This window comes from Saimiri boliviensis, chromosome 7 (genome assembly GCF_048565385.1).
Source record: "Saimiri boliviensis isolate mSaiBol1 chromosome 7, mSaiBol1.pri, whole genome shotgun sequence".
NCBI lineage: Eukaryota > Metazoa > Chordata > Mammalia > Primates > Cebidae > Saimiri > Saimiri boliviensis.
Window position 1 is genome coordinate 14,717,088 of NC_133455.1, and position 23,339 is coordinate 14,740,426.

The 23,339-nt window shown below is 40.1% G+C and overlaps 1 protein-coding gene and 1 non-coding gene across 6 annotated transcripts in view; both read left to right on the forward strand.

The window, feature by feature from the left end:
• Positions 1 to 23,339, forward strand: part of TAOK3 (TAO kinase 3) — a 210,439-nt gene that overhangs the window by 61,426 nt on the left and 125,674 nt on the right. The gene's annotated exons all lie outside the window — the stretch shown is intronic.
• LOC120365230 (U1 spliceosomal RNA) lies at positions 10,187 to 10,350 on the forward strand. The gene has a single exon (XR_005580236.1). It is a non-coding gene; the product is annotated as a U1 spliceosomal RNA (small nuclear RNA).

Here is a 23,339-nt window from a genome sequence, read left to right on the forward strand (position 1 = left end):
TTCTGTTGTACTAGCCACGTTTCAAGTGCTTAATAGCCACATGTTGTTAATGGCTACCATTATTGGAGAGTACGAAGAAAGTGATAGACTATTTCCTTCGTTATGGGGCATTCCATGTGAGTGCACTGATGAAGTAGAACAAACTCTGAGTGTGAAAGTTTAATGTTAAGTGTACTTTATCTACTTTACAAGGGAATGATTAGTTTAAGTCCAAAGTACAATATGTAAAATTATTTTTTAACCCTGGAACCTATCATTATGGCTTAGTTACTATAGGCATAAATAATATTTCTTCAGTGAACATTAGGGTCCACTAAATAAAAGTAAGGGCAGATCTATGTTAATTTTAGACTCAAGAACTTGAGGGAAACATGTATGGATTTTTATAAAAATTATGAAAAGTTTTATAATCCTGAAGGATATAAGTCAAAAATAAAAATTTAGACCAAGTGTTGGATATAATTAAAGTTATCACCTGGGTGAGCTGGCTCACCCCTCTTCCCAGTACTTTGGGAAGCTGAGACAGGAGGATCACTTGAGCCCAGGAATTTGACACCAGCCTGGGCAACATAGTGAGACCATATCTCTACTTAAATTCTAAAAAATTAAAACTAAAAAAAAAAAAAGGTAAATAGGAATAGAATAAGAAAACTCCAAATGGAGGGAGAGAATCAGAAAAAATAACTGTCAGGTACCATACTTAGGACCTGGGTGACAAAATAATCTGTATGCCAAAACCCCACGACACTAGTTTACCTATAAATAAACTTGTATATGTACCCCAAACCTAAAATAAAAGTTAAAAAACATAATCGAGCAGTGGTCAAGCTTTAAGAGAAAATAAATTACTCTGGGTATCCAGAAAAAATGACAAAGAATCCTTTCTACGTTCTTTATTATTTTATGAAACATGGTGTCCTCTTGTAAATATCTAAGAAGTGATTCCTATCTCAAAATTTAACCATGAGTGACAGAGAAGACTAACCTAATGCTTAATTATGACATAGTAATAAGTATCATTACTATGTCCAAAGCAGCAGAGGAGAAAACCGAATGGCAATTGAGCCAACTTTTTTTTTTTTTAGGCAGAGTCTTGCTCTGTTGCCCAGGCTGGAGTACAGTGGCGCAATCTCTGCTCATCTCACCCTCTGCCTCCTGGGTTCAAGCAATGCTCCTACCTCAGCCTCCTGAGTAGATGGGGTTGCAGGCACCCACCACCACACCCGGCTAATTTTTGTATTTTTTAGTAGAGATGGGGTTTCAACATATTGGCCAAGCTGGTCTTGAACTCCTGACCTCAAGTGACCCGCCCACCTCAGCCTCCCAAAGTGCTGAGATTATAGGACTGAGCCACCGTGCCTGGCTGCCAACTTTTTGACATACATAAAATAGTAAAAAATTTAACAGTTAAATACTTAACAGTTGACACATATGCTCTCTATAGAATATCACATCTAATTATGCCATTTGTTATTCATAGTGCATTGTTTGTTTTATTTTATTTTACTTTATTTTATTTTATTTTTCGAGACAGAGTCTTGCTTCGTCCTGGGGTGCAGTGGCACAATCTCAGCTAACTGCAACCTCTGCCTCCTGGGTTAAAGAGATTCTCCTACTTCATCCTCCCTAATAGATGGGATTACAGATGCATGCCACTGCGCCCAGCTAAGTTTTGTGTTTTTACTAGAGACAGGGTTTCACCATGTTGGTCAGGATGATCTTGAACTCCCGACCTCAAACGATCCACCTGCCTCAGCCTCCCAAAGTGCCGGGATTATAGGTGTGAGACACCGAGCCCTGTGGTTTAATTTTATTCAATGCTTATTCTATGCAAGCCACCTTGTTTAACACATTACATATACTACCTTATTAAATCCTGACAATAAACAGTCCTGTGTTTGATACATTTATTATATTATGTCCTTTGTACAGATGAGAAAACTGAACCTTAGATTTGAAACTTGTCATATGGTTAGTGAGGATTAGATCTGGAATTTGAACTCAGTTCCACTTTAAAACTGATGTTCTTAACTATGATTGCTTTTCCAGGTAGCAAGCTGAAGACTATGCTATTAAGCAGAGGATTTAAACATACACCTTCTTCACTCTAGATGTCGTGTTCTTTCTCTTTGCCATAAGCCTTGCATAGCAACAGAAAATGAGGGAATAACTGTAATTTTATAATATCTAATGAAATTATTGACATTTCTATAAGCACAATCAATTTCCCTAAGTTTATTTCACATCAAGATTTAGGAACATTAGCTGAACCACAAATTAAAACAAACTGAAATACAGGTCGTACACCTATAACATTCAAAAATCGAAAGTCTTAAAGCAGTGTAGATAATATTTATCAGCAGCTTATTTCATATTATATTCTTTTTTAGAGAACATTGAAACCATGCAAACTTGTTGAAGAATATTTAGGTATTTCCTTAGTGTAAGCATAAATTATGGTAATTTTTCTAAACTGGGGTATGAAGAAATAATCAAATATCATATGAAGAAGTCTAGGAAGAGGTCATTAATAATTCAAGACCAACTGGTGAAGGCTTCTTTTTGGTTAATATTATATATTTTGTAGTTGGCCTAGTTCAAACAGCCTGTCTCTTCCCTGAGACCTTTGAGGGTTCTAGTGCTTGGTCTGAGAAATATCACCAAATGTGAAATTTCTAGAGAGCCAAAATTAAAGGGGGAAGTATGTGCTCTTTAGTTTTCTTTAGTGGAATTTCCATCTGAGTGAAAGAAATGTAATTCAGCCAGTTGAATCACTGAGCTATTTTATTGCATTGGAACTCGTAAATGAATTTCTTCTGAAAAACACTGCTTGCCTTTTCAACAACTTAAAACCACAGTCTGTTCATTCACTTCATAACCTAGTAGTATAGATAATGACTTCACTGAAACAGTGCCAGACTCTCTTCAGCAAAGTGTTGTTGGCATGAGGGAGGCAAGTGAAAGGGCAAGCCCGGAGTGTAAAAGAGAAGTTAACTAAACTTTATTTATTACTGTTTAAAATATGGGGCCAGGCATGGTGGCTCACACCTGTAATCCTAGCATTTTGGGAGGCTGAGGCAGGCTGATCACCTTAGGTCAGGAGTTCAAGACCAGCATGGTCAACATGGCAAAACCCTGTCTCTACTACAAATACAAAAATTAGCTGGGTGTGGTGGCGCATGCTTGTAATCCCAGCTGCTCAGGAGACTGAGGCAGGAGAATCGCTTGAACTCGGAAGGCAGAGGTTGTAGTGAGCCGAGATCATGCCATTGCACTCCAGCCTGGGCAACAAGAGTGAAACTGTCTCAAAAAAATAAATAAATAAAAATAAAAAATAAAATAAAATGGGCAGGGTGCAGCGGCTTACACCTGTAATCCCAGCACTTTGGGAGGCCGAAACAGGTGGATCGCAAGTTCAAGAGATGGAGACCATCCTGGTTAACATGGTGAAACCCCGTCTCTACTAAAAATACCAAATTTAGCTGGGCATGGTGGCATGCGCCTGTAGTCCCAGCTACTTGGGAGGTTGAAGCAGGAGAATCTCTTGAACCCAGGAAGTAGAGGTTGCAGTGAGCCAAGATTGCACCACTGCACTCCAGCCTGGTGACAGAGTAAGACTTCATCTCAAAAAATGAATAAACAAAAAGTAAAATAAAATAAAATATGAGAGCAGTAAAGGAAAAATTAAAAGATAATATGGAGAGCTCTCCTTCGAGAAAGTTAGGGCCTAGAGAGAAACCAATTCTTACGACATAATATGAAGTTTGTAAAGTGACCTTGACACGGGGAAAAATAGTGCATAGATAAAAGTCAATACAAAAGAAATGTCTCACAGTATTGTTTTACTGTGATGGAGTTGATTAATTTATTCAGGCTTTTAGCAAGTGTTCTTTGCACACATAAAATCTGTCAAACATTGTTTCAGGCATTCCAGATGCAACAATGAACAAAACAGACTGAAAATCCTGTCCTCATAGAGTTTACATGCTAGAAGAGAGAAAGAGAAAATATGCAAATTAAGTGAAATACCTGTTTTATTATAAGGTGACAAATGCTGTGAAGCAAAAAAGCAGAGAAGGAGGCTAAGGAATGGGGGGTGGTTGCAAGTTTAAGAAGGGTAATTAGAGTTTATAATACATCTTTTATTAAAATCATATTGGTCTATAGAAGCTGAAGTTGAAATAGGGCCAAGATGAAATAGGGCCACTTATTTCTCTAGTGACAGAATAAGTGAAAGGAGTTCAGTAAAGGAATGAGAATGGTGTCAGCTACTTTGTTTCTCCATTTCCTGGTCTGGATATTTGATTGTTTGGATAGGTGTTTTGGAGTATATTGGGTTTTTTGGTAGGATAAAAATGGAGTGTTGGTACCGAAGATAGAATAGTGCACAGTTCCATTCATCGTCCTCTGAGATCTGTGTGCATTTATGAAGTTTACAAAATGGTAGTTGTGATGCTGGAATTTTTACTTTTAGAGAAAAATGCTCTATTTTCCAAATATTTTGAGAGGTCATCATAGTTAAGGAAAATCTGTCTGTTCCCATATCTCTTTAAAACCAATTTTATCAGTTATTAGCATTGAATTGTTCTTCCATTTATTTATTCATTTATCCAGCATACATTGAGTGACTCTGCACTAATATGTGCAGATTTTTTTAAACGTATCTATTTTTTGCTTTGTCACAGTAAAAAACAATGACTATTAGCTATCCTTGTCTCTTTCTTACCTTTGACCTCTTCCGTCTCTCCAACAAAGGATCTCTTCTTTGTGAAAAACATGTACCTGACCCTACTATTTTCATTTAATTTTATTTTCCCTATTTTCCCCCATGAGAAAACTGAGTCTTAGAGAAATTACTTAACCAATACCACAAGTCAGAGGCAGAAGCAAAATTCAGACACAGATAATGTTGCATCTGAGTAATGTTCTTACCTACTACGCTAGACTGCCTTCAGCAGTTGGCAAAAGAGATGAGGCTGTGCCAAAACCCTCCAGGCTGTACTATCATTCATTCTAAGACCTGGGGCTCTTGACCTAATTTTCCCTCTTGCCAACATTTTTGTTCTGCCTCCTGTCATTGCCAACAGAGTATGGATGTGGACAGTAAGGTATGGATAGTACAGGTCACCCTGATTTCTTTCCTTGATCTGTGCAGAAATACATGCTGTACTTTCCCCACTTAAAGGTGAGTGAATAGGGACAGAGAATGACAAAAACAAAAAACAGACAAAAAAAAAAAAAAAACTCTAGAATATTGGACAGGTATCTGAAAGCATATAAATATTATAAAAGAGGCATTTTGAATTTAAATTTTCTTCAATTAATATAATTCTCCAAAAGTTAAAGGGCAGTAGTCTGAGAAGAAAAAAAATATGATCATAATTTGATAACCCCGGCTTTTCTTATCCTTATCATGCTTTGAGCTTTGGCTTTTTTTTTTCCTTTTTTTTTTTTTTTTTTTTTTTGAGATGGAGTCTCACTCTGTTGCCCAGGCTGGAGTGCAGTGGCACGATCTCGGCTCACTGCAACCTCTGACTCCCAGGTTGAAGCAAACCTCCTGCCTCAGCCTCCTCAATAGCTGGGACTACAAGCATGTGCCACCATGACTGGCTAATTTTTGTATTTTTAGCAGACACAAGGTTTCACCATGTTGGCCAGGCTGGTCTCGAACTCTTGGCCTTGTGATCCCCGTGCCTCGGCCTCCCAAAGTGCTAGGAATGCAGGTGTGAGTCACTGTGCCCGGCCAAGGTTTGAATATTTTGACTATTACTTCAGGCTTTAATGACTGCAAATGGAAATGGAAAAAAAGTATCTTTGCTGGGTCTTTATTCATAAATTTTTCTAGTTTTGGGGAGTAGTGTAGCTACAAAATACAGGGTTCCTTGAGAAAGGTCCTTAAAATTTCAACAAACACTTAAGCAAACTTTTATTATCAAGTTCTGTGTATCAGGAACTGTGCTAAGTGCTAGAGTTTTTTGGTTTTTGTTTTTAGCCTCCGTTAACTATTTTGCTTGATGTTTCTGGCTCTTTGCAGCTTTAACAGAACCTTCCTTGATAGTGACATTTGCAGCTGCTTATGGCATTACACTATCTAACATTTATTGAGCACCAAGGACACCCAGACAGATGTGTGTGGAGAGGGCAAAAATTGTAGAACTAAACCATCACTATTTGAAAGCAAACCAAATTTGGTCATTTCTGGCTGTATGAGGGAGGTAAACATTTAAAAAATAGGCAGGGCTTGGTGGCTCATGCCTGTAATCTAAGCACTTTGGGAGGCTGAGGCAGGCAGATCATTTGAGGTTAGGAGTTTGAGACCAGTCTGGCTAACATGGTGAAACTCCGTCTCTACTAAAAATACAATGATTAGCTGGGCATGTTGCACATGCCTATAGTCTCAGCTACTTGGGAGGCTGAGGCAGGAGAATCGCTTGAACCCGGGAGGTGGAGGTTGCAGTGAGCCAAGATTGCACCATTGCACTCCATCCTGGGCAGCAGAGCAAGACTCCATCTCAAAAAAATAAATAAAATTTAAATTTAAATTTAAAAAGTAGGCTGGGTGCAGTGGCTCACACCTGTAATCCCAGCACTTTGGGAGGCCAAGGCGGGCGGATCACCTGAGGTCAGGAATTCGAGAGCAGCCTGACCAACATGGAGAAACCCCGTCTCTACTAAAAGTACAAAATTACCCGGGCATGGTGGCACATGCCTGTAATTCAGCTGCTCAGGAGGCTGAGGCAGGAGAATCGCTTGAACTCAGGAAGCCAAGGTTGCTGTGAACTGAGATTGCATGATTGCACTCCAGCCTGGGCAACAAGAGTGAAACTCAGTTTCAAAAGTAAAAAAAAAAGGAAGGGAAGGGAAGATCCTAAGAGAGGAGAGAGATGAGCAAAGAATAAGAAAATAATTAGCCATTGACACATACAACTGTCGAGGAACAGAAAGAACAATAGGATTCAGGAATAAAAGAACACTTTGCAAAATATCCTTCAGTATACTACAGAGAGAGAGAGTGTGTGTGAGTGCATGTGTGTGTGTGCGCACACGCACATGTGCTTGCACGATCGTGAAATTATTTAGAAAACTTGCCCTGAGTTCATTTTTACTTAGGTTTGGTTTTAGGTTTGTGAACTTTCTTCACTATGCTAATGTTCGCCTCTTTGGTACTCAACACCCAACCCTCCCACACAAACAGAGTCTGTCAGAATTATCTCTTTTATCGATTGATATTCAGCTCACATTTACTTTCTCAGACTTTTGGAAGTTACCACTCAGACAGATGCAAATTTAGTGCGATGCCTGCCAAATTGCTGAGCAGAAAAGAGACTTTCTTTTACACCTTCCATCTTTTGAGCTTTTGGTCCTACTCTTTCAATTTTTGCTAAATAGTAAATGGGGAGATTATTGTTTTTCAGATGAACACGAGTACATTTGCATTACTAAGCTTGCTGTCTCTAGTTCTAAAGAGCTTCTTTACAATTTCCTTATCAGCAAAGGAATCGCCTTGATTTCCTTTCATGATGTTTCCCGGTTGATTTTCTAGACCTAGCACAGAAGCAATTTGTACCCTCATGAAAATGGCTCTTGCCCAGTAATCCTGCTTTATTTGTACATATTCAGCTTTAATTACAGGGTTAAGGAGGTGGATGGAGAAGAAAGCCAAAAATACCCACTACCCCCAAGTTGAGCTCTATCAAAGAAGCTTGACTCCCTCAACTTGCAGGAATACAATTATATTGTAGCTGAAGTTGTTTTCCTAGATGTCAGCCAGAAAGATAAACACTCAAAGTTTATTTTTTTAAAAACCTTTATTGTCTGGGCGTGATGACTCAGGCCTGTAATCCCAGCACTTTGGGAGCCCAAGGCACTGAGGTCGGGAGTTCAAGACCAGCCTGACCAATATGGTGAAAACTCCATCTCTACTAAAAATACAAAAATTAGCAGGGCATGATTGTGTGTGCCTGTAGTCCCAGCTACTGGGGAGGCTGAGACAGGAGAATTGCTTGAACCTGGGAGGCAGAGGTTGCAGTAAGCCGAGATCACGCCACTGCACTCCAGCCGGGCAACAGAATGAGACTATGTCTCAAAAAAATAAATAAATAAAAATAACCTTTAGTAACTTAAATGGACCACAAATAGAACTCTGTTAATAATTCACAAAATTATGAGAAACCTTAAGTACCACAGACCTGTAAAAAACATCTCAAAACACATTTTGTGCCTTTTTGATTTGTCATCAAAGGCTATAATTTATTGATTTTTATAAACTACTATATTTGAACTCAAGATAGCTATAAATGGCAAAAGATTATATGAGTTTGTTAAATGTTTTGTGCAAAATTGAGAGAAGTTTATGTAGGGAAGAAAAACTGTTGAAACAAGTGAATACTCTTCAAAGGTTTGGAATATTTTAATATTCTGTGTATTTGAGGAATCCTAAATTTTGTTTAACTTTTATGTATAATTATCTTTCCAATTTAATCTTGTATTTTTAACTCATCGGTCTTCAAGAGTTTAGGACCAGCATGACTTATGTATTTTTACCATTGTATAGGATCAGGCAAGTACAAAGAGGAACACAAGAACCATGGAAGAAACTAGCCAGCTTAGATAACAAGAGAAATATGAAATATAAATGGCTTTCTTTCTCACAAATAGGAAAGTTAGGGAAGTAGTAGCTTCTGGGATATAGATTATGGGCTCTAGCAGAGGTTTAGGTTAGAACAACAAAGCCTATCTGGCTGAATATAAGGTAATTACAAGTACAAGGGTAACCTCAACTTTTTATAACAAGATTATTTTTTAAAGTTTATTATTAGCCACCTTCAATATACCAACTTCTGGAAATGTAAATGAAACAGTTAAATATCTTTTTTTTTTTTTTTTTTTTTTTTTTTTTTAAGACAGAGTTTTTTGCTCTTGTTGCCCAGGCTGGAGTGCAATGGCATGATCTTGGCTCACTGCAACCTCCACCTCCCGGGTTCAAGCAATTCTTCTGCCTCAGCCTCCCAAGTAGCTGGGATTACAGGAATGCACCACCATGCCCAGCTAATTTTGTAGTTTTTTTTTTTTTTTTTTAAATAGAGACAGGGTTTCACCATGTTGGTTAGGCTAGTCTCAAACCTCTGACCTTGTAATCTACCCGCCTCGGCCTCCCAAGGTGCTGGGATTACAAGAGTGAGCCAGCATGCCTGGCCATGTCACAGAAATTTTTATCTCGAAACACAAGAATCCATTCTCATAACATTAGGACAAGTGTGTGTTTTTATTTGTTAGTTTTTTGTCTTTATGAGTGTTTGTGATCTTGACAATATAACTCTTACTGTTTTGTTCTTGGTGATTTTTCTAAAGGTTATTTACAGCTTCATCTTGTGCCTTGCAATTCAGTGTAGTCCATGGACCAGCAGCAATGGCATTACCTGGGAGCTTGTTAGAAATGCAGGATCTCTGGTCTCAGACCTATTGAAACTAAGAATCTGCATTTTAACAAGATACCCAGGTGATGTATATACCTAAAAGTTTGAGAACTTCTGATTTATTACTTATAATTTGGAGTTGATACCCTCAAGATCAATTACTAAATCTTCCCTTTGTTTTTGGTGACCTCTATGAGCATCCAAAAGTAGAATTAACTAGGTCATTCCAGACTGATATGTCTTCTCCAATTGGTAACTTATTGTTCAAAAGAAATTGTGGCTAGGCATGATGGCTCACCCCTATAATCCTAATGCCTTGGGAGGCCAAGACGGAAGGATCACTTGAAGTTAGAATTTTGAGATGAGGCTGGGCAGCATAGTGAGATCCCATCTCAACAAGAAATTTAAAAATTAGCTGAGTGTAGTGGTGCATGCTTGCAGTCTTCATTATTGTTACTATTCCTCCCCGCCCCATAACATGTTGGGAAGATGGCTTCAGCCTCCTGAGCAGCTTGGAGTACTACTAATATTCAGTGTGAATATTATTATCTGAATAGATAGTAGTTCTTTGGGATTCTTAGTTGGACTTTGCAGATCGCTTTTTACCATGTAATTGATTTTATTACAGAAACATATTTTGGATATCCCCTTTTATTATTTTAACAAATATTTGTGATTGCCTGTGATGTATGAGGGAATATAGCAGTGAATAGGACAAACAGGAGAGAAACAAACATATAAGCAATATTTGAATAAAATAATTTCAGATAATACTTACCTGGCAGGGGAGATACCATGATCACGAAGCTGGTTTTCCCAGGGCGAGGCTTATCTATTGCACTCCGGATGTGCTGACCCCTGCGATTTCCCCAAATGTGGGAAACTCTACTGCATAATTTGTGGTAGTGGGGGACTGCGTTCACGCTTTCCCCTGAAGAAAAAATAATAATAATAATAATTTCAGATAATTTTAGGTGCTATGATGAAAGCAGTCTGATTCTGGTCACTACGAGGGAGAAAAGGCACTCTAGGTAAGAGCAGTACCGGAAGGCCTCTCTGAGGTGGTGACTTTCAAACTGAGATCCGCAAGTAAAGAAGGAGCCAGCCCTGTGAAGCTCTGAGAAATGAAAAGAAAGCCAGTGTGGCTGAAGTATGACAAAAAGTAGCAGAGAATGATATAGAATGCAGCAGTGAAATTAAGTAAGAAAGAGCCAGATTACATAAAGTTTAACACTGTAACATTTGACTAGTAGTTGTCATAGTATATCTCTGTATCTGGCTATTGACAGCTATCTGGGGTTTCAAAACCTCTTTGTTTAAGCCCTTCATCTTGCATTCTAATTCTCAGGGCAACTTGTACCTTGGCCTCTTCTGACATGACTGAGGCGTATATCCATCCTTTAAAAAATTCTTATTAATCATGAGAAAGAAGAAATCTTTCGGGAAGTAGCAAACTCAGGACCAGAGAGCTAAGGTAAAGATATAAAGCTTCAGGGTATGAAGCCATACATGTAGCAGAAACTGAGGCAAAGGAAAGAGTACATGTCCTGCCTAAAAGCAGTCAAATCAGGCAGTTGTTTGTCTATTTTGTAAAACACTATCCTAGCCAGTGGCTGGTTTTGTTGGCCAGTTTTGCCTCTTACATTATGGTTGTTTAAAATCCATGTTCCTATACAATGACCCTGTTCCACCTATCTAAATTATGTGAAGTTTACTGTAGCTGTTCAGTAGCTAGATATAGTAAGCTAAATATGATTTGAAATATTTATTCTTTTTTTTTTTTTTTTTCTGAGACGGAGTTTCGCTCTTGTTACCCAGGCTGGAGTGCAATGGCGCGATCTCGGCTCACCGCAACCTCCGCCTCCTGGGCTCAGGCAATTCTCCTGCCTCAGCCTCCTGAGTAGCTGGGATTACAGGCATGCGCCACCACGCCCAGCTAGTGTTTTGTATTTTTAGTAGAGACGGGGTTTCACCACGTTGACCAGGATGGTCTCGATCTCTCGACCTCGTGATCCACCCGCCTTGGCCTCCCAAAGTGCTGGGATTACAGGCTTGAGCCACCGCGCCGGGCCATATTTATTCTTTTTAACTATTTTAGGTGTGAGTACTACGGCTTTTATAAAAGATTTAGAATGCACGTATAACAAATAAACATCACGTATCTTAACTGTTAAGGCAATGAAAATATCACCCATGCTACAGGAAAATAAAATGAGGTACAGAGGCCACATGGTCAGCCTAGGTGTTACATGATCAGTAAAAATTAAACTATTTAATTAAAGAGAGGTGACTGCCAGTCTCCCCTTTCCTATTCTTTTTTCCTGAAACTTATAGAAGTTATAAGAATAATTCAGAAAAGTTGTATTCATATTGTTCCATACAGTAGAAAAAATCAGACCAGGCATGGTGGCTTACACCTGTAATCTCAACATTTTGGGAGGCCAAGGCGGGTGGATCACCTGAGGTCAGAAGTTCAAGACCAGCCTGGCCAACATGGTAAAACCCTGTCTCTACCAAGAATACAAAAAAATTAGCTGGTCGTGGTAGTTCATGCCTGTAATCCCAGCCACTCAGGAGGCTGAGGCAGGAGAATTGCTTGAACCCGGGAGGCAGAGGTTGCAGTGAGTCGAGATCGCACCATTGCTCTCCAGCCTGGGCGACAAGAGTGAAACTCCATCTCAAAAAAAAAGAAAAAAGCCGGGCGCGGTGGCTCAAGCCTGATATCCCAGTACTTTGGGAGGCCGAGGCGGGTGGATCATGAGGTCAAGAGATCGAGACCATCCTGGTCAACATAGTGAAACCCCGTCTCTACTAAAAATACAAAAAACTAGCTGGGCGTGGTGGCGCGTGCCTATAATCCCAGCTACTTAGGAGGCTGAGGCAGGAGAATTGCCTGAGCCCAGGAGGCGGAGGTTGCGGTGAGCCGAGATCGCGCCATTGCACTCCAGCCTGGGTAACAAGAGCAAAACTCCGTCTCAAAAAAAAAAAAAAAAAAAAGAAAAAAGAAAAAAATTAGAAAAAAGTCCCATATACGTTTTACCTTTTTTACCTAGATTGACCAAATTTTAAGTGTTTGCCACATTTAACATTTTATTTTTTCCCCACTCCCTGTATGTAACTCACTCAGATACACACGTATGCATACACATACACACATGTGATCTAGTCATCTGTCAGTGTATCATCCTAGAACTTTCTAGGGGATTTGAATCAATGGGCATATGAAGATTAGGTATTATCTACTGTCTGCTCTAATGATATCTTGCCCATTCTCCCTATTTTTTATATTAGAATAATGATTTCTAATGCCTAGTAAATGCAGTGTTTTACTCAGAATGGATGTAGGTGAGATATTTTGAAATTTTTAATCATTTATAAAGAGAAGATTTTTATGTTTATCAAAAATAGGCACAGATTTTTTAAAAGATTTACCAGCAGGACTAGAACCTAGAAAACTGGACGGAATTATTCCCATTTTTGACAATTTGTAGGGGTTTCTTCCTGTGTTATCGAAACAAATTGAAAGAGTATTTATTGAGAAACTGTTTCAGTCAAGAACCTGTTGCTAAGGAGCATAAGGCCAAAAGACCATTTCTGCCTTTAAAAAGTTTTTAATTTAGAAAAAAAAAAAAAAAGTACATTTTTAACCATTACACAAGATAAAATGTAGTTAGTTTTATTTTAAGAGTTATAAATAGAGGAAAGAAAAGGCAGCTAACCTATAATAAGTATACTGATCAAGGTCAGACACATGTTTTCTTGTTTCATCCTTTCTGAAACACATTTTCAGTCTTCATTGTCAAACAAGGAAACCAAGCCTTAAAGGGATTAAGTAACTTGCTGAAAGTTAAAAAGCAAGTAGATAACTCTCTGTGCATCCTTTGAAAGCTAATCCTTTATTGATACACTGGCTCCCACCCTCTCTGGTCCACTCAAGGACATTGCTTCAGCAGTTCTGCCCTCTCCTACACCAATATTTCCCCCTCCTGAATCACTCCTATCAGCCTGCAAACATGTTCTTATTTCTCCTATCTAAAAAACAAGCAGAAACCTTCTCTTAACTCTTCTTTTCCTCCCAGCTACATCTCCCTTTCTTTCTTTGTTCCCCTTTACAGATAAACTTAGCAAATTGTACTTGCTGCCTCCAATTTCTTTTTTGCCAGTGTCTCCTTAACGTAGCCAAGAAGGCATGTGTCCCTGGCACTTCACCAAATTTACTTTCATCAAGGTCACCAGTCACCTCCATGTTGCTAAATCAAATGGTCAATTTTTATCTCTAATTTGACCTATCAGCAGCATTTGACAGAGTTATCACTCCTCCTCCTTGAGACTTTACACTTTATTTTCAGGATATCGCAAGTTCTTTGTTTTCCTTTTATCTTATTGGAGGTTCCTTGTTGGCCTCCTTGGGTTCTTCCTGTTATCCCCAATCTCTTAAAGTTAGAGTGTTCCAGAGATTGGACCTTGGTCTTTGCTATTGACCATGTGTCCTCGGTGATCTCATACAGTACTATGGCTTTAATAGCACTAACAGTATGCTGATCATTTTGAACTCTGAATTTATATCTAACATATGACTCCATATGTCCACTTGGGTGATGAATATATCAAAAGCTTAATCTTCTTTCCCCAGCCTCTTCACCTGAATCATTCTCTATCTCAGTTGATGTCAGCTCCATTTTTCCAGTCACTCTGACCAGAAGCCTTGAGAAATCATCTCTGTTACATTTTTTCTTTCTTTTTTTTTTTTTAGGTGGAGTATTGCTCTTGTTGTCCAGGCTGGAGTGCGATGGCTCGATCCCAGCTCACTGCGACCTCCACCTCCCAGGATCAAGCGATTCTCCTGCCTCAGCCTCCCGAGTAACTGGGATTACAGGCATGCACCACCACACCTGGTTAATTTTGTATTTTTAGTAAAGACAGGTTTTATCCCTGTTGGTCAAGCTGGTCTTGAACTTCTGACCTCAGGTGATCCACCCGCCTTGGCCTCCCAAAGTACTGGGATTACAGACATAAGCTACCATGCCTGACCTCAGTTACATTTTTTCAGACTCTAAATTGAGCCCATCCACAAACCCATTATCTATCCTACAAAAATGTGCATGAATCTCAGAATCTTAATACTGAATGAAAAAAAAGCCAGATACAAAAAAATAGTATATATAGTATATGCTGTGTAATTATATTCATATGAAATTCTAGGCCAGGTGCAGTGGCTGAGGTTGGATCGCCTGAGGTCAGGAGTTCAAGACCAGCCTCATCAACATACCAAAACCCTATCTCTACTAAAAATACAAAAATTAACTGGGCAGGGTGGTACACAACTGTGGTCTGAGCTACCAGGGAGACTGACGCCAGAGGACCTCTAAAACCTGGGAGGTGGAGGTTGCAGTGAGCCAAGACTACCGCACCACTGCACTCCAACCTGGGCAACAGAGCAAGACTTTGTCTCAAAAAAAAAAAAAGAAGAAGAAGGAAAAAAAAAAAAAATTCTGGAAAATGTAAGCTAATCTGTAGTGAAAGAGAGTAGATCAGTGTTTGCCTAGGAAATAGGTTTGGAGAGAGAGACATTTACTGACTACAGAGGAGCAAAAGGAAAGTTTGCGTGGGACTAAAATGTTCCACTGATGGCTTCGTGAGTACATACATCTGACAAAACCCATCAGGTTGTACATTTTATATGGCTATAGTTTATTATGTAAATTATACCTCAATAAAATTGTATACATACATAAAATAGATTCTCTCCACCTTTACTGCCGTCTGCTTGGTTCGTGACACCACCTCAATGATCATAACAGCCTTCTAATTGGACTCGCTGCTGCAGTTTACACTCAACATAACAGAGTGACCCTTTAAAATAAGTAAATTGTGATGCTTCTCCTCTCAAACCCACAATGCCTCCCTGTCTCAGAGGAATAAGCGGTATCCTTATAAGAGGATTCTTTTTTTGAGATGGAATCTCGCTCTGTCACCCAGGCTGGAGTGCAGTGGTGTGATCTCAGCTTACTGCAACCTCTGCCTCCTGGGTTCAAGCGATTCTCCTGCCTCAGCCTCCCGAGTAGCTGGGACTACAGGTGCATGCCACCACTCCCAGCTAATTTTTTATATTTTTATTGAAGACAGGGTTTCTCTATCTCCTGACCTCATGAGCCACCTGCCTTGGACTCCCAGAGTGCTGGAATTACAGGCGTGAGCAGCCACACCCAGCCTACAAGAGGATTCCATAAGGCTCTATGTGACCTGCACCTTCCATTTTTCACTCTGGCCTCATTTACCTGCTTGTCTCTTTGCTCACTCTGATTCAGCCACAGGGCTCTCCTTCACACTTTCATCTTGGAGCCTTTGCGCTAGCTGTTCCCTCTGCCCAGAAAGCTCTTCCCCTAGATATTAGTACCTCCCTCATTTGCCTTCTAACAGATTTGAGGAGGGTCAGATTTCACCCTTTTCATGAGCTTTATCCTAATTTTCTTGTTTAAAATTGTAACTTGACTCCACACTACCAACATTCTTTTTTTTTTTTTTTTTTCTTTTTTGAGACAGCATCTTGCTCTGTCACCCATGCTGGAGTGCAGTGGTGTGATCTTGGCTCACTGCAACCTCGACCTCCCGGGTTCAAGTGATTCTCCTGCCTCAGCCTCCCAAGTAGCTGAGACTACAGGCATGTGCTACCATGCCTGGCTAATTTTTGTATTTTTACAGGTTTCACCATGGTGGCCAGGATGGTCTCAATCTCTTGACCTGGTGATCCGCCCACCTCAGCCTCCCAAAGTGCTGGGATTACAGGCGTGAGGCACCGCGTCCAGCCAGGACTGTTTACTTTTTAAAAGAAATTAAATATTGATTTTCCATGTTGACTTGTATATTAGCTGGAATACATATAGTCTCATATACTTTTGAAAAAGGCATTTTCTCTAGTTTTTATGAAAATTGCTGAAGCAGTGTGAAGCAACTTTCAACAGGAGTAAACTGCTCTAACATGCATTGCGTCAGCATGTATGAATGCTTGCCATATCTGCTAGTGGCAAAGCAAAATTAAAAATGAGTAAGAATGCTGAATTGTCCTTTCGACATTAGAAATTAGGCAAGAGTTTCAAGTTTGAAATGCTTTCCAGGGTATAAAGGCATCCCTGAAAGTCCCATTACAAGATTACTTAAAAAGATGTTAGAAGAAATACTTAGGCTTCCCTTGGCTTGAATTGGTCCACCACTCTTCATTGAACAGAAATTCCTGATGACAACATTGCCTTTTATTAAAGCACAAAATGAAAAGAAAGTTTTAGATGGAGGGACTTTGTATTCAACAGTCTTATAGGCTAGATGGAGTTCTTTATAATTTATCAAGCCACTAATTTTTGAAATCCTTTATGTCGTGATTTAACTAAAAGCTATACCATAGTTGTTAAAAAGACTGGACTCGAAGTTAGCCTAGATTTGCATCCATCTCTACTATACATGACCTCTGTGAATTTGGGCCTCAAATTTTTTTTTTTTAAGACGGGAGTTTCGTTCTTGTTGCCCAGGCTGGAGTGCAATAATGTGATCTAGCCTCACCACAAACTCTGCTTCCTGAGTTCAAGCAATTCCCCTGCCTCAGCCTCATGAGTAGCTGGGATTACAGGCGTGTGCCACCACACCCCCAGCTAATTTTGTATTTTTAGTAGAGACAGGGTTTCTCCCTGTTGGTCAGGCTGGTGTCGCTCCCAACCTCAGTTGATCTGCGTGCCTCCCAAAGTGTTGGGATTACAGGCGTGAGCCACCACGCCCGGCAGGCCTCAGATTTTTAACTGTAATAAGAGATCAGGAATAGTAACTTTCACAGTGTTAAGGATAAAATTAGATAATGTACAATGCCTGGCTCAGAGTGAATATTCAGTAAATGTTAGTGTGGTGATGATAATGTTGATTACATTAAACTAGGCCCAACCAAAAAAAGTAACTCTCCTGTCTTCAGTGCCTGTAATAGTCTAAGATAAATGCTTATGGATTTTCTCTTTTCTATTCCAAGATTAGTTCACTTACCAAAAGCAACAATGAGTGAAGGTTAAAAAATAAATTCTAATAAAAGACTGAATGAAGCTATATAAATCAATGTATATGATATTTTAGACTTGTCAACTGAAGGCATGCCCAAGTAATGGATTCTAAACTACTTAGTACAAAGACACCATGTATTATGACTGTCCACAAGGGAAAAATATTGTATAGCAGAATTAAATTTTCATTTCATATGTAGTATACATTTTTTTTTTTTTTGAGATGGAGTCTCACACTGTCACCCAGGCTGTAGTGCAATGGCCCAATCTCAGCTCACTGTAATGTCTGCCTCCTGGGTTCAAGCAATTCTTCTGCCTCAGCCTCCCGAGTAGCTGGGACTACAGGTGTGCACCACCATACCCAGCTAATTTTTTTGTATTTTTAGTAGAGACAGGGTTTCACCATGTTGGCCCAGATGGTCTTGATCTCCTGACCTCGTGATCCACCTGCCTCGGCCTCCCAAAGTGCTGGGATTGCAGGCATTAGCCACCGCGCCTGGCCTGTAGTATACATTTTATTTCACTTTTTTTCAGATGGGGTCTTGCTCTGTGCCGGGATGGAGTGCAATGGCACGATCTCAGCTTGCTGCAACCTCCGTCTCCCAGGTTCAAGTGATTCCCCTGCTTCAGCCTCCTGAGTAGCTGAGACTGTAGCCGCACACCACCACTCCTGGCTAATTTTTCATATTTTGGTAGAGACGGGGTTTTACCATGGCCAGGATGGTCTTGATCTCCTGACCTCATGATCCACCCGCCTTGGCCTCCTGAAATGCTGAGATTACAGGTGTGAGCCACTGTACCCGGCCTTTTATTTCACTTTTTAAAAATAACATAGACTAGGCTTCAGCTCCAAGGGGGTTTATAAATGTTTAAATGGAATGATCTGGAATGCCAGTTCCTTAAGACATCTGTTAAAATAGATAGGTTCTTTTTTTTTTTTTTTTTTTTTGAGACGGAGTTTTGCTCTTGTTACCCAGGCTGGAGTGCAATGGCCCAATCTCGGCTCACCGCAACCTCCGCCTCCTGGGTTCAGGCAATTCTCCTGCCTCAGCCTCCTGAGTAGCTGGGATTACAGGCACGTGCCACCATGCCCAGCTAATTTTTTTGTATTTTTAGTAGAGACGGGGTTTCACCATGTTGACCAGGATGGTCTCGATCTCTTGACCTTGTGATCCACCTGCCTCGGCCTCCCAAAGTGCTGGGATTACAGGCTTGAGCCACCGCGCCTGGCCAATAGATAGGTTCTTGAATGAGTTAGTTGACAGTGCTGATAATTCTGAAATTATCAGCATTTGGATACCATGTAGTTAAATAAAATAATGAACTTCCAGAATAAAGGTCAAATTAGTGTTTTTTTGTTTGGTTGGGTTTTTGTTTTTTTTGTTTTTTTTGTTTTTTTTTTTTTGAGATGGAGTATCACTCTGTCCCCCAGGCTGGAGTGGTGCAGCGATGTGATCTTGGCTCACGGCAGCCTCCACCTCCCAGGTTCAAGAATTTCTCTGCCTCAGCCTCCTGAGTAGCTGGGTTTACAGGTGCCCACCACCATGCCTAGCTAATTTTTTATATTTTTAGTAGAGATGGAGTTTCACCATCTTGGCCAGGCTGGTCTTGAATTCCTGACCTCGTGGTTTACCCACTTTGGCCTCCTAAAGTGCTGGGATTACAGGCATGAGCCACCATGCATGGCCGAGTTAGTTTTAAGTAAAACAATGTATGGAAATAGTAAATCAACAAAGCACATAAAGTCGTAATGGTTACTTGCTTTATAAAAGCATTTACTATAATTTCTTTAAAAAAATAAAAACCTGTCCAGGCTCAGTGGCTCACGCCTGTAATCCCAGCACACTGCGGGGCTGAGGGAGGCGTATCACCTGAAGTTGAAGTTGGGAGTTCAAGACCAGCCTGACCAACATGGAGATACCCCATGTCTACTAAAAGTACCAAAAAAAAAAAAAAAAAGTTAGCCTGGCATGGTGTCAAATGCCTGTAATCCCAGCTACTCAGGAGACTGAAGCAGGAGAATCACTTCAACCCAGGAGGCAGAGATTGTGGTGAGCCGAGATCGCACCATTGCACTCCAGCCTGGGCAACAAGAGTGAAACTCCGTCTCAATAAAGAATTAAGATTCATGACCTTAAGCAGCTATGGTCCTAATGGAGAGATACTTAGGATAACCTAAATCTTATATGGTGAAGTCCTGTGTCTAAAATGAATGTTGACAATACACTTCTACATGAGCATAAAGGAAAAAAATCCCACCCTAGCTTAGGGGACAGTCAGGAAGATTTCCCTGAAGGAGTAGTAACAAAGCAGATTCTTGAACAGATTTTGGTTAGCAAGAAAGGCAGACAACTTTTCCTCCTTTCTTGCCAACAGCTGTTACTTGATATCCCAGAGAAGTAGTTTGAGATAGCTGAGGCATCCAATGTGAGGCCCTGGAGTTACTAAGGACAAGATCCAAGAGTAGACAAGCAGCTGGTCACAGAGGATTTCATATGCCATCTACAAGGAGTTTGCATCTTACATCCTGTACATGATGAGGATTAAAGGGTTTTAAGTTAGAGAGTGGCATGGTCAGATTTTACTTTCAGGTTGATGACAGTGGCAGTAGTATAGAGGATGGATTCCATTAACAGCTTTGAAGAGTATTTAAAATCAGATGGCATATAAGGACTGATAAGATTCATTCTATTTCTTTTCTTTTTTTTTTTTTTTTTTTTTCCTGAGGTGGAGTTTTGTTCTTTTTGCCCAGGCTAGAGTGCAATGGTGAGATCTCAGCTCACTGCAACCTTCTCCTCCCTCAGCCTCCTGAGTAGCTGGGAAAGGCATCCGCCATGACGCCTGGCTAATTTTTTGTATTTTAGTAGAAACAGGGATTCACCATGTTGCCCAGGCTAGACTTGAATTCCCAAAGTGCTGGAATTACAGGCGTGAGCCACCACGCCTGGCTTAAACAGGGTATTTTAGTCTGCTTGGGCTACTCTAACAAAATACCACAGATCAAATGGCTTACAGTTCTGTGGTGATATAAAATTTACTTTCTCACAGTTTTGGAGGTTGGGGAATCTAAGATCAAGGTGCCAGCTGATTCAGTTTCTGATGAGGGCTCTCTTCCTGGCTTGCAGACCTTCATCTTCGCACTGTGAGCCCATGTGGGCTTTTCACTTGTTGTTGTCGTTGTTGTTTGAGACGGAGTCTCACCTTGTCACCAGGCTGTAGTGCAGTGGCTCCAACTCAGCTCACCGCAATCTCTGCCTCCCGGGTTCAAGTGATTCTCCTTCTCAGCCTCCCAAGTAGCTGGGATTACAGATGTGTGCCACCACATCTGGCTAATTTTTGTATTTTTAGTAGAGTTGGGGTTTCTCCATCTTGACTAGGCTGGTCTTAAACTCCTGACCTCAGGTGATCCGCTCACCTTGGTTTCCCAAAATGCTGGAATTACAGGTGTGAGCCATCACACCCTGTCCATATGGACTTTCCTTATTACTATCAATTCCTCTATTTACAAGGCCACCAATTCTGTCAGATTGGGGCCCCACCCATATGACCTCATTTAACCTTAATTATGTCCTAAAGGCCTTATCTCCAGATAACAGTCAGTCACATTGGAGCGTTAGAGTTCCTACCTATGAATTGGGGGAGAGAAAGAGATAAAATTCAGTTCATAGCAGAAGCTGAGCAGACCTTTTCCCAAAGCAGTACATATAAATTTATAAATTTAAGTGTTATAATTTTCAAGTTTTGAATCTCTAAATTTGATAATCCTTAAGGGAAAGTTTTCAGGATAACAAAGTAGAAACGGGAGAAACATACCCAAACGAGAAAATAACTTGCTAATATCTGTGACATTTTAGAAAAATTGCACACTAGATGATCCTTCATTAGCTGTAAGAAAATTTATTTTCAAAGCTTTTATTTCTGCATGTTCTATTATCTCCAGTGCCTGGCATTGTAATCCTGTAGCAGTGAGTCAAAAGTTATAAATACAGAACTCTCACAGTGCCATCATGTATTTGGTGATCAGTGGCAGGTAAAATTTGCAGAGGCTAAAGGTGTTTTACATCTTGGGTTTTTCTTTCATTTGGCTTTGGAACAATTAAACTGAAGATAGCTGAGAATTTTAGTTATATATTGAATTCAGGGTAGTGTGTGTGTGTGTGTGTGTGTGTGTGTGTGTGTGTGTGTGTGTATGAATCTAAATAAAAGATTTTTAAAAGCCAGGTGCAGTGGCTCATGCCCATAATCCCAGCACTTTGGGAGACCAAAGCGGGCAGATCCATGAGGTCAGGAGATTGAGACCATCCTGGCTTACATGGTGAAACCCTGTCTCCACTAAAAATACAAAAAATTAGCTGGGCGTAGTGGCAAGTGCCTGTAGTCCCAGTTACTTGGGAGGCGAGGCAGAAGAATCACTTGAACCTAGGAGGTGGAGGTTGCAGTGAGCCAAGATTGCACCACTGCACTCCCACTTGAACAACAGAGGGAGACTGTTTCTCAAAAAAAAAAAAAAAAAAGAAAGAAAAGTTTAAACTGAGCAACAAGCCAAAATCATAGACTTTTAGAGTTGAAATGAAACAGAAATTGTCTTGACCAACTCCAAGACCAGGAAACTGAGGCTTAGAGATGTTAAACAACTGGATCAATACCTCAGAGCCATTGTGAGACTAGAACATAAGACTTCTGTTTTCCAGTTTAGAGTTATTTCCACTGTCATGATGCTGCCCAACTGACAAGTGTTTTTTGATCAAGAATTTGGTTTGTGATCAGCTTGGCCAATATGGTGAAATCCCATCACTACTAAAAATACAAAAATTAGCCAGGCCTGGTGGTATGTACCTGTAATACCAGCTACATGGGAGGCTGAGGCAGGATTGCTTGAACCCAGGAGGTGGAGGCTGTAGTGAGCAGAGATTGCACCACTGCACTCCAGCCTGGGCCACAGAGTGAGACTCTGTTTTAAAAAAAAAAAAAAAAGGAATTCAATGTATGTATGTTCTTTTCTTCTTCTTCTTCTTCTTCTTTTTCTAATTTCCATAGGTTATTGGGAACAGGTGGTGTTTAGTCATATGAGTCAGTTCTTTAGTGGTGATTTGTGAGATTTTGGTGCACCCATCACCTGAGCTGTATACACTGCACAGAATTTGTAGTCTTAAATCCCTTACCCTCTTCCTACCCTTTCCCCCTGAGTCTCCAAAGTCCATTGTGTCTTTTTTTCTTTTCTCTCTTTTTTTATTTTTTTTGCTGCTGTTCTTATTTTGCAAATTGTGTCATTTTTTGCATCCTCTTAGCTTAGCTCCCACTTAGGAGTGAGAATATACGATGGTTTTCCATTCCTGAGTTACTTCATTTACAGTAAGTCTCCTATCTCATCCAGGTCACTGCAAATGCCATTAATTCATTTCCTTTTATAGCTGAGTAGTATTCCATTGCATATATGTACCACAGTTTCTTTATCCACTTGTTGATTGATGGACATGCCACATTTTTACATTTGTGAATTGTGCTGCTCTGAAAGTGCGTGTACAAGTATCTTTTCGTATCTAGACTTCTTTTCTTCTGGGTAGATAACCAGTACCAGGATTGCTGGATCAAATGGTAGTTCTACTTTTAGGTCTTTAAGGAATCTCCACACTGTTTTCCACGGTGGTTGTACTAATTTACATTCCCACCGGCAGTGCAGAAGTGTTCTCTGTTCACTGAATCCACACCAACATCTATTATTTTTTTATTATGGCCGTTCTTTCAGGAGTAGGGTGATACTGCATTGTGGTTTTGATTTGCATTTCCCTAATCATTAGTGATGTTGAGCATTTTTTCGTATGTTTGTTGGCTATTTGTATATCTTTTGAGAATTGTCTATTCACGTCCTTAGACCACTTTTTGATGA